This window comes from Halictus rubicundus, unplaced genomic scaffold, assembly GCF_050948215.1.
Source record: "Halictus rubicundus isolate RS-2024b unplaced genomic scaffold, iyHalRubi1_principal scaffold0253, whole genome shotgun sequence".
NCBI classification, from domain to species: Eukaryota; Metazoa; Arthropoda; class Insecta; order Hymenoptera; family Halictidae; genus Halictus; species Halictus rubicundus.
Window position 1 is genome coordinate 171,214 of NW_027488794.1, and position 13,642 is coordinate 184,855.

The window sequence follows — 13,642 nt, forward strand, 5'->3', positions numbered from 1 at the left end:
GCAGATCTTTTTAAAAACTCGAACAAAACGCTCTAAGATCACTACCTACAGATCGCCACGTCGAAGTCATTAAATACAATACGTCACGGAATTTCGCAACGCACTTTGTACATATTGATATTAAATAAATTGTGATTAGCGTACATAGTACCTCGTGTATGCCAGTCAATCGAACAAGGTGCTCAGTGACTAATACTCATTGAGAGAAGGCGCAGTCTCCAAATTCCTGCTACCTTCGTATACACTATCCTCTATGCAATCCTATCCTCTATCCTATCCTATCCTCTATAATATCGTATCCTCTGTCCTATCCTATCCTCTATCCTATCCTATCCTCTATCCTATCCTATCCTCTATCCTATCCTATCCTCTAGCCTATCCTATCCTATCCTCTATCCTATCCTATCCTCTATCCTATCCTATCCTCTATCCTATCCTATCCTCTATCCTATCCTATCCTCTATCCTATCCTATCCTCTATCCTATCCTATCCTCTATCCTATCCTATCCTCTATCCTATCCTATCCTCTATCCTATCCTATCCTATCCTCTATCCTATCCTATCCTCTATCCTATCCTATCCTCTATCCTATCCTATCCTCTATCCTATCCTATCCTCTATCCTATCCTATCCTCTATCCTATCCTATCCTCTATCCTATCCTATCCTCTATCCTATCCTATCCTCTATCCTATCCTATCCTCTATCCTATCCTATCCTCTATCCTATCCTATCCTCTATCCTATCCTATCCTCTATCCTATCCTATCCTCTATCCTATCCTATCCTCTATCCTATCCTATCCTCTATCCTATCCTATCCTCTATCGTCTCCTATCCTCTATCCTATCGAATCCCCTATCCTTTCCTATATGCAATCCTATCCTCTATCCTATCCTATCCTCTATAATATCGTATCCTCTATCATATTCTATCCTCTATCCTATCCTATCCTCTATCCTATCCTCTATCCGATCATATCCTCTATCCTATCCTATCCTCTATAATATCGTATCCTCTATCCTATAATATCATCTACCCTATCCTATTCTCTATCCTATCCTATCCTCTATCCTATCCTATCCTCTATCCTATCCTATCCTCTATCCTATTCTATAATCTATCCTATCCTATCCTCTATCCTATCCTATCCTCTATCCTATCCTATCCTCTATCCTATCCTATTCTCTATCCTATCCTCTATCCTATCCTATCCTCTATCCTATCCTATCCCCTACCCTATCCAATCCCCTATCCTATCCTCTAACCTATCCTATCCTCTATCCTATCCTATCCTCTACCCTATTCTATTCCCTATCCTATTCTATCCTCTATCCTATCCAATCCCCTATCCTATCCTCTATGCAATCCTATCCTCTATCCTATCCTATCCTCTATAATATCGTATCCTCTGTCCTATCCTATCCTCTATCCTATCCTATCCCCAACCTATCCAATCCTCTATCCTATCCAATCCCCTATCCTATCGTCTATCCGATCATATCCTCTATCCTATCCTATCCTCTATAATATCGTATCCTCTATCCTATAATATCATCTACCCTATCCTATTCTCTATCCTATCCTATCCTCTATCCTATCCTATCCTATCCTCTATCCTATCCTATCCTCTATCCTATCCTATCCTCTATCCTATCCTATCCTCTATCCTATCCTATCCTCTATTCTATCCTATCCTCTATCCTATCCTATCCTCTATCCTATCCTATCCTCTATCCTATCCTATCCTCTATCCTATCCTATCCTCTATCCTATCCTATCCTCTATCGTCTCCTATCCTCTATCCTATCGAATCCCCTATCCTTTCCTCTATGCAATCCTATCCTCTATCCTATCCTATCCTCTATAATATCGTATCCTCTATCATATTCTATCCTCTATCCTATCCAATCCCCCATCCTATCCTCTATCCGATCATATCCTCTATCCTATCCTATCCTCTATAATATCGTATCCTCTATCCTATAATATCATTTACCCTAACCTATTCTCTATCCTATCCTATCCTCTATCCTATCCTATTCTCTATCCTATCCTATCCTCTATCCTATTCTATAATCTATCCTATCCTCTATGCAATCCTATCCTCTATCCTATCCTATCCCCTACCCTATCCAATCCCCTATCCTATCCTCTATCCTATCCTCTATCCTATCCTATCCTCTATCCCATCCTGTCCTCTAACCTATCCTATAATCTATCCTATCCTATCCTCTATCCTATCCTATCCTCTATCTATTCCTATCCTGTATCCTATTCTGTACTCTATTCTATCCTATCCTCTATCCTATCATATTCTCTATCCTATCCTCTATCCTATCCTCTGTGCGATACTATCCTCTATGCTATCCTATCACCTATAATATCGTATCCTGTGTCCTATTCTATCCTCTATCCTATCCTATCCTCTATCCCATCCTCTATCCTATTCTATCCTCTATTATATCCTATCCTCTATCCTATCCTATCATCTATCCTATCCTATCCTCTATAATATCCTCTATAATATCGTATCCTCTGTCCTATCCTATCCTCTATCCTATCCTCTATAATATCGTATCCTCTACGCTATCCTATCCTATATCCTATAATATCATCTATCCTATGCTATTCTCTATCCTATCCCATCCTCTGCCCTATTCTTCACTCTATCCTATCATATCCTCTATCCTATCCTCTTTCCTATCCTATTCTCTATCCTATCCTATCCTCTATCCTATCCTCTATCCTATGCTATCCTCTATCCTATCCTATCATCTATCCTATCCTATCCTCTATCCTATCCTCTTTAATATCGTATCCTCTACCCTATCCTATCCTCTATCCTATCCTATCCTCTATCCTATCCTATCCTCTATCCTCTCCAATCCGCTATCCTATCCTATCCTCTATCCTATCCTATCCTCTATCCTATCCTATCCTCTATGATATCCTATCATCTATCCTATCCTATCTTCTATCCTATCCTCTATAATATCGTATCCTCTACCCTATCCTACCCTCTATTCTATCCTATCCTCTATCCTATCCTATCCTCTAGCCTATCCTATCCTATCCTCTATCCTATCCTATCCTCTATCGTATCCTATCCTCTATCCAATCCTATCCTCTATCCTATCCTATCCTCTATCCTATCCTATCCTCTATCCTATCCTATCCTCTATCCTATCCTATCCTCTATCGTCTCCTATCCTCTATCCTATCGAATCCCCTATCCTTTCCTCTATCCTATCCTATCCTCTATCGTCTCCTATCCTCTATCCTATCGAATCCCCTATCCTTTCCTCTATGCAATCCTATCCTCTATCCTATCCTATCCTCTATAATACCGTATCCTCTATCCTATAATATCATCTACCCTATCCTATTCTCTATCCTATTCTATCCTCTATCCTATTCTATAATCTACCCTATCCTCTATGCAATCCTATCCTCTATCCTATCCTATCCTCTACCCTATCCTATTCCCTATCCTATTCTATCCTCTATCCTATCCTATCCTCTATAATATCGTATCCTTTATCCTATAATATCATCTTCCCTATCTTATTCTCTATCCTATCCTATCCTCTATCCTATCCTATTCTCTATCCTATCCTATCCTCTATCCTATCCTATCCTCTATCCTATCCTATTCTCTATCCTAACCAATCCCCTATCCTATCCTCTAAGCAATCCTATCCTCTATCCTATCCTATCCTCTATCGTCTCCTATCCTCTTTCCTATCCAATCCCCTACCCTATCCTCTATCCTATCCTATCCTCTATAATATCGTATCCTCTAACCTATCCTATCCTCTATAATATCCTATCCTCTATCCTATCCTATCCTCTATCCTGTCCTATCCTCTATCCTATCCTATCCACTACCCTATCCTATCCTCTATCCTATCCTATCCTCTATCCTGTCCTATCCTCTATATTATCCTATCCTCTATCCTATCCTATTCTCTATCCTATCCAATCCCCTATCCTATCCTCTATGCAATCCTATCCTCTATCCTATCCTATCCTCTATAATATCGTATCCTCTGTCCTATCCTATCCTCTATCCTATCCTATCCTCTATCCTCTCCAATCCTCTATCCTATCCTATCCTCTATCCTATCCTATCCTCTATCCTATCCTATCCTCTATCCTATCCTATCCTCTATCCTATCCTACCCTCTATCCTATCCTATCCTCTATCCTATCCTATCCTCTATCCTATCCTATCCTCTATCCTATCCTATCCTCTATCCTATCCTATCCTCTATCGTCTCCTATCCTCTATCCTATCGAATCCCCTATCCTTTCCTATATGCAATCCTATCCTCTATCCTATCCTATCCTCTATAATATCGTATCCTCTATCATATTCTATCCTCTATCCTATCCTATCCTCTATCCTATCCTCTATCCGATCATATCCTCTATCCTATCCAATCCCCTATCCTATCCTCTATGCAATCCTATCCTCTATCCTATCCTATCCCCTATAATATCGTATCCTCTGTCCTATCCTATCCTCTATCCGATCCTATCCCCAACCTATCCAATCCTCTATCCTATCCAATCCCCTATCCTATCGTCTATCCGATCATATCCTCTATCCTATCCTATCCTCTATAATATCGTATCCTCTATCCTATAATATCATCTACCCTATTCTATTCTCTATCCTATCCTATCCTCTATCCTATCCTATCCTCTATCCTATCCTATCCTCTATCCTATCCTATCCTCTATCCTATCCTATCCTCTATCCTATCCTATCCTCTATCCTATCCTATCCTCTATCCTATCCTATTCTCTATCCTATCCTCTATCCTATCCTATCCTCTATCCTATCCTATCCCCTACCCTATCCAATCCCCTATCCTATCCTCTAACCTATCCTGTCCTCCATCCTATCCTATCCTCTAGCCTATCCTATCCTATCCTCTATCCTATCCTATCCTCTATCCTATCCTATCCTCTATCCTATCCTATCCTCTATCCTATCCTATCCTCTATCGTCTCCTATCCTCTATCCTATCGAATCCCCTATCCTTTCCTCTATGCAATCCTATCCTCTATCCTATCCTATCCTGTATAATATCGTATCCTCTATCATATTCTATCCTCTATCCTATCCAATCCCCTATCCTATCCTCTATCCGATCATATCCTCTATCCTATCCTATCCTCTATAATACCGTATCCTCTATCCTATAATATCATCTACCCTATCCTATTCTTTATCCTATTCTATCCTCTATCCTATTCTATAATCTACCCTATCCTCTATGCAATCCTATCCTCTATCCTATCCTATCCTCTACCCTATCCTATTCCCTATCCTATTCTATCCTCTATCCTATCCTATCCTCTATAATATCGTATCCTTTATCCTATAATATCATCTTCCCTATCTTATTCTCTATCCTATCCTATCCTCTATCCTATCCTATTCTCTATCCTATCCTATCCTCTATCCTATCCTATCCTCTATCCTATCCTATTCTCTATCCTATCCAATCCCCTATCCTATCCTCTAAGCAATCCTATCCTCTATCCTATCCTATCCTCTATCGTCTCCTATCCTCTTTCCTATCCAATCCCCTACCCTATCCTCTATCCTATCCTATCCTCTATAATATCGTATCCTCTAACCTATCTTATCCTCTATAATATCCTATCCTCTATCCTATCCTATCCTCTATCCTGTCCTATCCTCTATCCTATCCTATCCACTACCCTATCCTATCCTCTATCCTATCCTATCCTCTATCCTGTCCTATCCTCTATATTATCCTATCCTCTATCCTATCCTATTCTCTATCCTATCCAATCCCCTATCCTATCCTCTATGCAATCCTATCCTCTATCCTATCCTATCCTCTATAATATCGTATCCTCTGTCCTATCCTATCCTCTATCCTATCCTATCCTCTATCCTCTCCAATCCTCTATCCTATCCTATCCTCTATCCTATCCTATCCTCTATCCTATCCTATCCTCTATCCTATCCTATCCTCTATCCTATCCTATCCTCTATCCTATCCTATCCTCTATCCTATCCTATCCTCTATCCTATCCTATCCTCTATCCTATCCTATCCTCTATCCTATCCTATCCTCTATCCTATCCTATCCTCTATCCTATCCTATCCTCTATCGTCTCCTATCCTCTATCCTATCGAATCCCCTATCCTTTCCTATATGCAATCCTATCCTCTATCCTATCCTATCCTCTATAATATCGTATCCTCTATCATATTCTATCCTCTATCCTATCCTATCCTCTATCCTATCCTCTATCCGATCATATCCTCTATCCTATCCTATCCTCTATAATATCGTATCCTCTATCCAATAATATCATCTACCCTATCCTATTCTCTATTCTATTCTATCCTCTATCCTATTCTATAATCTACCCTATCCTCTATGCAATCCTATCCTCTATCCTATCCTATCCTCTACCCTATCCTATTCCCTATCCTATTCTATCCTCTATCCTATCCAATCCCCTATCCTATCCTCTATGCAATCCTATCCTCTATCCTATCCTATCCCCTATAATATCGTATCCTCTGTCCTATCCTATCCTCTATCCTATCCTATCCCCAACCTATCCAATCCTCTATCCTATCCAATCCCCTATCCTATCGTCTATCCGATCATATCCTCTATCCTATCCTATCCTCTATAATATCGTATCCTCTATCCTATAATATCATCTACCCTATTCTATTCTCTATCCTATCCTATCCTCTATCCTATCCTATCCTCTATCCTATCCTATCCTCTATCCTATTCTATAATCTATCCTATCCTATCCTCTATCCTATCCTATCCTCTATCCTATCCTATCCTCTATCCTATCCTATTCTCTATCCTATCCTCTATCCTATCCTATCCTCTATCCTATCCTATCCCCTACCCTATCCAATCCCCTATCCTATCCTCTAACCTATCCTGTCCTCCATCCTATCCTATCCTCTAGCCTATCCTATCCTATCCTCTATCCTATCCTATCCTCTATCCTATCCTATCCTCTATCGTCTCCTATCCTCTATCCTATCGAATCCCCTATCCTTTCCTCTATGCAATCCTATCCTCTATCCTATCCTATCCTCTATAATATCGTATCCTCTATCATATTCTATCCTCTATCCTATCAAATCCCCTATCCTATCCTCTATCCGATCATATCCTCTATCCTATCCTATCCTCTATAATATCGTATCCTCTATCCAATAATATCATCTACCCTATCCTATTCTCTATTCTATTCTATCCTCTATCCTATTCTATAATCTACCCTATCCTCTATGCAATCCTATCCTCTATCCTATCCTATCCTCTACCCTATCCTATTCCCTATCCTATTCTATCCTCTATCCTATCCAATCCCCTATCCTATCCTCTATGCAATCCTATCCTCTATCCTATCCTATCCCCTATAATATCGTATCCTCTGTCCTATCCTATCCTCTATCCTATCCTATCCCCAACCTATCCAATCCTCTATCCTATCCAATCCCCTATCCTATCGTCTATCCGATCATATCCTCTATCCTATCCTATCCTCTATAATATCGTATCCTCTATCCTATAATATCATCTACCCTATTCTATTCTCTATCCAATCCTATCCTCTATCCTATCCTATCCTCTATCCTATCCTATCCTCTATCCTATCCTATCCTCTATCCTATTCTATAATCTATCCTATCCTATCCTCTATCCTATCCTATCCTCTATCCTATCCTATCCTCTATCCTATCCTATTCTCTATCCTATCCTCTATCCTATCCTATCCTCTATCCTATCCTATCCCCTACCCTATCCAATCCCCTATCCTATCCTCTAACCTATCCTATCCTCTATCCTATCCTATCCTCTAGCCTATCCTATCCTATCCTCTATCCTATCCTATCCTCTATCCTATCCTATCCTCTATCCTATCCTATCCTCTATCCTATCCTATCCTCTATCCTATCCTATCCTCTATCCTATCCTATCCTCTATCGTCTCCTATCCTCTATCCTATCGAATCCCCTATCCTTTCCTCTATGCAATCCTATCCTCTATCCTATCCTATCCTCTATAATATCGTATCCTCTATCATATTCTATCCTCTATCCTATCCAATCCCCTATCCTATCCTCTATCCGATCATATCCTCTATCCTATCCTATCCTCTATAATATCGTATCCTCTATCCTATAATATCATCTTCCCTATCCTATTCTCTATCCTATCCTATACTCTATCCTATCCTATTCTCTATCCTATCCTATCCTCTTTCCTATTCTATAATCTATCCTATCCTATTCTCTATCCTATCCAATCCCCTATCCTATCCTCTAAGCAATCCTATCCTCTATCCTATCCTATCCTCTATCGTCTCCTATCCTCTTTCCTATCCAATCCCCTACCCTATCCTCTATCCTATCCTATCCTCTATAATATCGTATCCTCTAACCTATCCTATCCTCTATAATATCCTATCCTCTATCCTATCCTATTCTCTATCCTATCCAATCCCCTATCCTATTCTCTATCCTATCCTATCCTCTTTCCTATTCTATAATCTATCCTATCCTATTCTCTATCCTATCCAATCCCCTATCCTCTATCCTATCCTATCCTCTATCCTATCCTATCCTCTATCCTATCCTATCCTCTATCCTATCCTATCCTCTATCCTATCCTATCCTCTATCCTATCCTACCCTCTATCGTCTCCTATCCTCTATCCTATCGAATCCCCTATCCTTTCCTCTATGCAATCCTATCCTCTATCCTATCCTATCCTCTATAATATCGTATCCTCTATCATATTCTATCCTCTATCCTATCCAATCCCCTATCCTATCCTCTATCCGATCATATCCTCTATCCTATCGTATCTTCTATAATATCGTATCCTCTATCCTATAATATCATCTACCCTATCCTATTCTCTATCCTATTCTATCCTCTATCCCATTCTATAATCTACCCTATCCTCTATGCAATCCTATCCTCTATCCTATCCTATCCTCTACCCTATCCTATTCCCTATCCTATTCTATCCTCTATCCTATCCTATCCTCTACCCTATTCTATACTCTATCCTATCCTATCCTCTATCCTATCCTATTCTCTATCCTATCCAATCCTCTATCCTATCCTTTATGCTATCCTCTATCCCATCCTATCCTCAATCCTATTCTATCCTATATCCTCTCATATCCTGTAGACTATACAATCCTCTATCGTATCCTCTATCCTATCCAATCCTCTATCCTATCCTTTATCCTATCCTCTCTCCTATCCTATCTTTCAATCCTATCCTATCCTCAATCCTATTGTATCCTATATCCTCTCCTATCCTTTATACTATCCAATCCTCTATCGTATCCTCTATCCTATCCTATCCTCTATCGTATCATATCCTCTATCCTATCCTATCCTCTATCGTATCCTATCCGATCCTCTATCCTATCCTCGGTCCGATCCTATCCTGTATCCTATCCTATCCTCTATGCAATCCTATCCTCTATCCTATCCTATCCTCTATGCAATCCTATCCTCTATCCTATCCTATCCTCTATGCAATCCTATCCTCTATCCTATCCTATCCTCTATAATATCGTATCCTCTGTCCTATCCTTTCCTCTATCCTATCCTATTCTCAATCCTATTCTATCCTATCCCCTAACGTATCCTATCCTCTATCCTATCCAATCCTATATCCGATACTCTATCCTATCCTATCCTCTATCCTATCCTATCCTCTATCCTATCCTATCCTCTGTCCTATCCTATCCTCTATCCTATCCTATCCTCTATCGTCTCCTATCGTCTTTCCTATCCAATCCCCTATCCTATCGTCAATCCTATCCTATCCTCTATAATATCGTATCCTCTATCATATTCTATCCTCTATACTATCCAATCCACTATCCTATACTCTATCCTATCCTCTACCCTATCCTATTCTCTATCCTATCCTATCCTCTATCCTATCATTTCCTCTATCCTATCCTATCCTCTGTCCTATCCTATCCTCTATACTATCCAATCCCCTATCCTATCCTCTATCCGGTCCTATCCTCTATCCTATCCTATTCTCTATCCTATCCTCTATCCTATCCTATCCTCTATCCTATCCTATCCTCTATCCTATCCTATCCTCTATCCTATCCTATCCTCTATCCTATCCTATCCTCTATCCTATCCTATCCTCTATCCTATCCTATCCTCTATCCTATCCTATCCTCTATCCTATCCTATCCTCTATCCTATCCTATCCTCTATCCTATCCTATCCTCTATCCTATCCTATCCTCTATCCTATACTATCCTCTATCCTATCCTATCCTCTATCCAATCCTATTCTCTATGCTATCCTCTATCCTATCCTATCCTCTATCCTATCCTATCCTCTATCCTAACCTATCCTCTTTCCTATCCTATCCTCTATCCTATCCTATCCTCTATCCTCTCCTATCCTCTATCCAATCCTATCCTATCCTCTATCGTATCCTATTCTCTATCCTATCCAATCCTATATAGTATCCTCTATCCCATCCTATCCTATCCTGTATCCTATCATATCCTCTATCCTATCCTATCCTCTATACTATCCTATCCGCTATCCCATCCTATTCTCTATCCAATCCTATCCTATCCTCTATCGTATCCTATTCGCTACCCTATCCAATCCTATATAGTATCCTCTATCCTATCGTATCCTCTATCCTATCCTATCCTGTATCCCATCCTATCCTCTATCCTATCCTGTCCTCTATCCTATCCTTTCCGCTATCCTATCCTATCCTCTATAATATCGTATCCTCTGTCCTATCCTTGCTCTATCCTATAATATCATATATCCTATCCTATTCTCTATCCTATCCTATCCTGTCCTCTATCGTATCCTATCCTCTATCGTAGCCAATCCTATAACCTATACTCTATCCTATCCTATCCTCTATCCTATCCTATCCTCTATCCTATCCTATGCTCTATCTTATCCTATCCTCTATCCTATCCTATGCTCTATAATATCGTATCCTCTATCATATACTATCCTCTTTCCTATAATATCATCTATCCTATAATATTCTCTATCCCATCCTATTCTCTATCCAATCCTATCCTCTATCCTATCCTATCCTCAATCCTATCCTATCCTCTATCCTATCCTATCCTCTACCCTATCCTATCGTGTATGCTATCGTATCCTCTATCCTATCATATCCTCTATCCTATCCTATCCTCTATCCTATCCTATCCTCAACCCTAACCTATCCTCAATTCTATCCTATACTCCATCCTATCCTATTCGCTATCCTATCCTATCCTGTATGCTATATTATCCTCTATCCTATCATATCCTCTATCCGATCCTATCCTCTATCCTATACTATCCTCTATCCTATCCTATCCTATCCTCTATCCTATCCTATCCTCCATCATATCCTATCCTCTATCCTATCCTATCCTCTATCCTATCCTATCCTCTATCCTATTCAATCCTATATCCTGTTCTCTATCCTATCCTATCCTCTATCCTATCCTCTATCGTATACTATCCTCTATGCTTTCCAATTCTATATCGTATCCTCTATCCTATCCTATCATCTATCCTATCCTATCCTGTATCCTATCCTATCCAATCCTGTATCCTATCCTATCCAATATCCTATCCTATCCTCTATCCTATCCTATCCTCTATCCTATCCTATCCTCTATCCTATCCTATCCTCTATCCTATCCTATCCTCTATCCTATTCAATCCTATATCCTGTTCTCTATCCTATCCTATCCTCTATCCTATCCTCTATCGTATACTATCCTCTATGCTTTCCAATTCTATATCGTATCCTCTATCCTATCCTATCATCTATCCTATCCTATCCTGTATCCTATCCTATCCAATCCTGTATCCTATCCTATCCAATATCCTATCCTATCCTCTATCCTATCCTATCCTCTATCCTATCCTATCCAATCCTGTATCCTATCCTATCCAATATCCTATCCTATCCTCTATCCTATCCTATCCTCTATCCTATCCTATCCTCTATCCTATACTATCCTCTATCCTATCCTATCCTCTATCCTATGCTATCCTCTATCCTATCCTATCCTCTACCCTATCCTATCGTCTATCCTATCCTATCCTCTATCCTATCCTATCCTCTATCCTATCCTATCCTCTATCCTATCCTATCCTCTATCCTATCCTATTCTCTATCCTATCCTATCCTCTATCCTATCCTATCCTCTATCCTATCCTATCCTCTATCCTATCCTATCCTCTATCCTATCCTATCCTATCCTCTATCCTATCCTATCCTCTATCATATCCTATCCTCTATCCTATCCTATCCTCTATCCTATCCAATCCTATATAGTATCCTCTATCCTATCCTATCCTCTATCCTATCCTATCCTCTATCCTATCCTATCCTCTATCCTATCCTATCCTCTATCCCATCCTATTCTCTATCTAATCCTATCCTATCCTCGATCGTAACTTATTCTCTATCCTATCCAATCCTATATAGTATCCTCTATCCTATCCTATCCTCTATCCTATCCTATCCTCTATCCTATCCTATACTCAATCCTATCCTATCCTCTATCCTATCCTATCCTCTACCCTATCCTATCGTGTATGCTATCGTATCCTCTATCCTATCATATCCTCTATCCTATCTTTTCCGCTATCCTATCCTATCCTCTATAATATCGTATCCTCTGTCCTATCCTATCGTCTATCCTATCCTATCCTCTATCCTATCCTATCCTCTATCCTATCCTATCCTCTATCCTATCCTATCCTCTATCCTATCCTATCCTCTATCCTATCCTATCCTCTATCCTATCCTATCCTCTATCCTATCCTATCCTCTATCCTATCCTATCCTCTATCCTATCCTATCCTCTATCCTATCCTATCCTCTATCCTATCCTATCCTCTATCCTATCCTATCCTCTATCCTATCCTATCCTCTATCCTATCCTATCCTCTATCCTATCCTATCCTCTATCCTATCCTATCCTCTATCCTATCCTATCCTCTATCCTATCCTATCCTCTATCCCATCCTATTCTCTATCTAATCCTATCCTCTACCCTATCCTATCGTGTATGCTATCGTATCCTCTATCCTATCATATCCTCTATCCTATCCTATCCTCTATCCTATCCTATCCTCAACCCTAACCTATTCTCAATTCTATCCTATACTCCATCCTATCCTATCCGCTATCCTATCCTATCCTCTATCCGATCCTATCATCTATCCTATCCTATCCTCTATCCGGTCCTATCCTCTATCCTATCCTATTCTCTATCCTATCCTCTATCCTATCCTATCCTCTATCCTATCCTATCCTCTATCCTATCCTATCCTCTATCCTATCCTATCCTCTATCCGATTCTATCCTCTATCCTATCCTATCCTCTATCCTATCCTATCCTCTATCCTATCCTATCCTCTATCCTATCCTATCCTCTATCCTATCCTATCCTCTATCCTATCCTATCCTCTATCCTATCCTATCCTCTATCATGTCCTATCCTCTTTCCTATCCTATCCTCTATCCTATCCTATCCTCTATCCTATCCTATCCTCTATCCAATCCTATCCTGTCG